The sequence below is a fragment of the Echinops telfairi genome, unplaced genomic scaffold (genome assembly GCF_000313985.2).
Source record: "Echinops telfairi isolate 266 unplaced genomic scaffold, ASM31398v2 ScPeMD7_7417;HRSCAF=8455, whole genome shotgun sequence".
Lineage (NCBI taxonomy): Eukaryota > Metazoa > Chordata > Mammalia > Afrosoricida > Tenrecidae > Echinops > Echinops telfairi.
In genome coordinates this window covers 6,040,299-6,044,042 of record NW_022111317.1, presented here as the reverse complement: position 1 = coordinate 6,044,042, position 3,744 = coordinate 6,040,299, and the positions used below count along the sequence as shown (strand labels likewise).

Sequence of the window (3,744 nt, the reverse complement as noted above, 5' to 3'; positions counted from 1 at the left end):
CTCAGACACGCGCACACAGTCACTAACACATGGACAGGAGCAGACGCCTGAGGCTGGGGGGAGAGGGGGGCCTGCTTTTTTCCTTTTTCTTTTTTTCTTTTTTTTTTTCTTCCGGGAGGCGGAGAGAAAAAAAAACGGTCAACGAGAAAAACGATTCAGATGGAGAAGGAAAGAAAACACAACACAAACTATAAGCCACCTGGGGAGAGAGAGAGTGTCCTGTTAGCGTGGGCAGGACCGCCCAGCACCCACCTCCTGCGCTCCCCTAGACCCTGGCAGGGAGCCGGGAGGGAGGGGCAGCCCTATGGGGATAGGGCCCACCCAAGGCTGGAGGGCTTGGACAACACCTGCTCAGTTCTAGCCCCTCCCACAAGCTGTGTGGGGCCTGCTGCAGGCCCCCCCTCCCACAGTTGCCCCATGCCCCCCCCCCCAAAGAGCAAAACGCCTTCGCCCCATGGCCTGTGGTTCCCACTGCCTGGGTTTGGGAAGCAGAGTGGCAGGCCTTCCTTCAGCTCCACGGGTCCCCACTCAGCTTCCCAGCATCCCACCCCGGCATCCACAACGGGCGCTGGCCCCACATGAGGTGCCCTGGCAGAGATGGGGCCTGGGTCGCCCTCCCCTTCCCCCCTCCCTGCCATAGTCAATTCTCACTCATAAGCAACCCTCGAGGGCAACGCCCATCTTTCTCCCAAGGAACAGCTGCTGGTGGTTTTGAACTGCCAACCTTGTGGTGAGCAGCCCAATGCATAACCAACCACCGGGCCACCAAGGCTCCTGCAAGCCTCCTGCGTGGAAGGTGGGGTACCATCCAGGGAGCAGTCGCTGGGCCCCAGAGCTTAGGGTCTCCCAGAAGGAGGGCTGGGAGACGAGGGCCAAAGAAGATTCCCAAATGCCTCCATCCTGAATTGGAGCAACCTTGCCCTGGCTAGAACCTCTCGGAAGGGATCCCACGGCTGAATTTCTAAAGCCAGTGAGTGGCACAAGTGCTGTATCCAAGACAGCAGATGAAAGCAAGCTGGGGTCATCAGCCAGGATGACCCGGGCCCTGAAGGGACCTAGTCGGCCCCATCTAGAGCCTCTTCAGTCCCAGGGGGTGGGATCTGGCACCCGCCAAGCATGGCTCTCTCTGGAAGTTGGCGCACAGGCCCCAGAGCAAGGCAGGGACGGCCAGCCCTATGCCTCGTCCCCCTACAAGGTGCCGCTGACACCTTTGTTTGGCTCAGAAGTCTCAAGGTTGAAGAGGCAGAGCATCGGTGGGGAGGCTGCGGGCCAGAATGACCAGGGCAGAGGACGGCATGGTGGGGCCCAAGGCTGGGCCCTGGGAAAACGTGGGCAGATGGGTCCCACCGCCCTCTTCTGCCCACCCCTGGCTCTGAGGGCAGTTGGGGGAGGGGGCCACAGCTGCTCAGGGCAGCTGGACCCAGGCCAGCTCCTAGGCTTCATCTAGAACGCAGACATTTGGACTGAGTCTTGATCCTGGCGCTGAACGCCCCCTGCCCAGCTCTTCCCCAAGAACTCCCAGCATCGGATCCCAGACCTTCTAAATCCAGGACCCAGAGGGCAAGCCCACATCCGGTCCCAGCTTCAAGTCTGGCCTTCATCCCACCCCGGGCCACCCTGTCCCACCTCAGGCCCTTGCTGGATGACGCAGGGGGCGAGCAATGCCGGCCAGAGTCACCTCATTAGCATGCGGTACTCTCCCTCCGTCACCATGGCAACCAGCTGCTGGGCTCCCTCAGGCATGACGGCACCAGCCAGCTTGGTGCAGGAAGCCACTTCCCTCTGCGTTGTGGGCCTGGCTGAGGCTGCTTCCCAAAGCCCAGCTGCCCATTCATCTGAGAGCACCCCACTTCAGACCCCGGAGTGAGCGCAGATGCAGTGGGGGCATTCTTAAACAGCCCCCCACCCATGCGCCTGTGGTATCAGCCCTCCTCCCTGGCCCAGCAAGCCAAGAGTGGTGGTGGGTGGCACTGCCAAGGGTCGCTTCAGAGGGCACCATATCTGGCTGCTTCTGGGTCTCCTCTCCCTGCCGGGGGGTGGGGGGGGCTAGGCAGGGAAGGGCAGCGGGGCTGGGGCCCCAGGAGGAGCTAGGCCTGAGGCAGTGGAGAGGGTGGGATTTCAGGGCCAAAAGCCCCAGCACCTGGCAACCCACTGCCCGCCAGCCTGAGGGGAGACCAGACACACAGCCATTTGGATACACTCTCACACTCACACAAGCACTCACATACACACACACTCACACTCACACATTCACTGGCACATGCACACACCTACACAAGCTCATGCGCACTCACACATGCATGCACATGTACTCACATGCACACATGCACTCTCACACGCACACATGCACTCTCACATGAGCACTCATGCACACATGTATTCACACACACTCTCACACATTCACTGACACATCCACACACCTACACAAACTCACGCATGCACTCATTCATGCACACATGTACTCACACACATCCACACATGCACACACACACTCATATACTCCTCACACACGCACACACGCAAGTGCACACATGTACTCACTCATGCATTCACACACGCACATATGCACACATGTACTCATGAACATACTGCACATATGCACGCACATATGCACACATGCACTCGCACAATCACACATGTATGCACACATGCACTCACACAATCACACACGTACTCACATGCACACGCGCACGCACATGCACACACATGCACACGTACTCACTTGCACTCACACACACATATTCATACCCAAGCTCTCATGCACTCACAGGCACACACGCATTCACATGCACTCTCATGAATGCAATCCACACACAAGCTCACACTTGCACTCACATGCCATCTACACTCACAACTTCCACACTCATGTTTTCACTCACATGTGCATACTCATCTAAACACCATGCCCTCACATGCTATCAAATATGCAACCCCACACTGATCCTACACACTCAAGACCATTCACACTCACCTGCACTCACACATTCTCATACTCACCTGCACTCACACATGCACACTCCCATATGCACCCCATGTTCAACTTACACACTCAGACACACCCTCATGCTCACATACTTTCACTCACACAGGGACACACTCACACAGCCCTGCAGTCACACAGGGACACACACAACACAACCTCAGACACGCGCACACAGTCACTAACACATGGACACAGTCACACAGGGACACACAACTTCAGACAGACTACTGCACAGTCACACGTGGACACACACACACAACGCAACCTCGGACACACTCACACAGGGATACACACACACACAACCTCAGACACACACCTGCACACTCACACACACCCCAGGCCAGCGCTAAAGCAGCAGACTGCCTTGTCACCCAGAGAAGTGGCAGGGGGAGGGGCTAGATCTCTTTCTGCACATGCCCCCAGAGCCCAGCTGGCCCATGTGCCCCTGTCCGGCTGCAAGCTGGGGACAAAATTGTCCCCTTTCCTCCCTTCCTGTCTCCAGGTCACTGTGCCCGTATCCCTGCTGTCCTGCCCCCCTCCCCTCTGCAGCCCTGCCTCCCCCCACCCCTGGCCCACCCTCCCCTGCACCCTGTCCCCCTGCAGTCCGCCACCCTTCCCTTTGTTCCCGAGCAGACATGACATCAGGAGCAAAGTAAAAGTCACCTCAATGCTAAATCTTATCTCCATCCCTCAGAAGGCCGAGCCCGCCAGGCAGCAGCCGCCCACCCGCCCCCACACACACCCCCACACAGAGGTAACAC

At 58.2% G+C, this 3,744-nt stretch overlaps 1 protein-coding gene across 1 annotated transcript in view; it reads right to left on the bottom strand.

Moving 5' to 3' along the window:
* NRXN2 (neurexin 2) overlaps nt 1-3,744 on the bottom strand; it is a 99,519-nt gene that overhangs the window by 73,294 nt on the left and 22,481 nt on the right. The window lies entirely within an intron of this gene.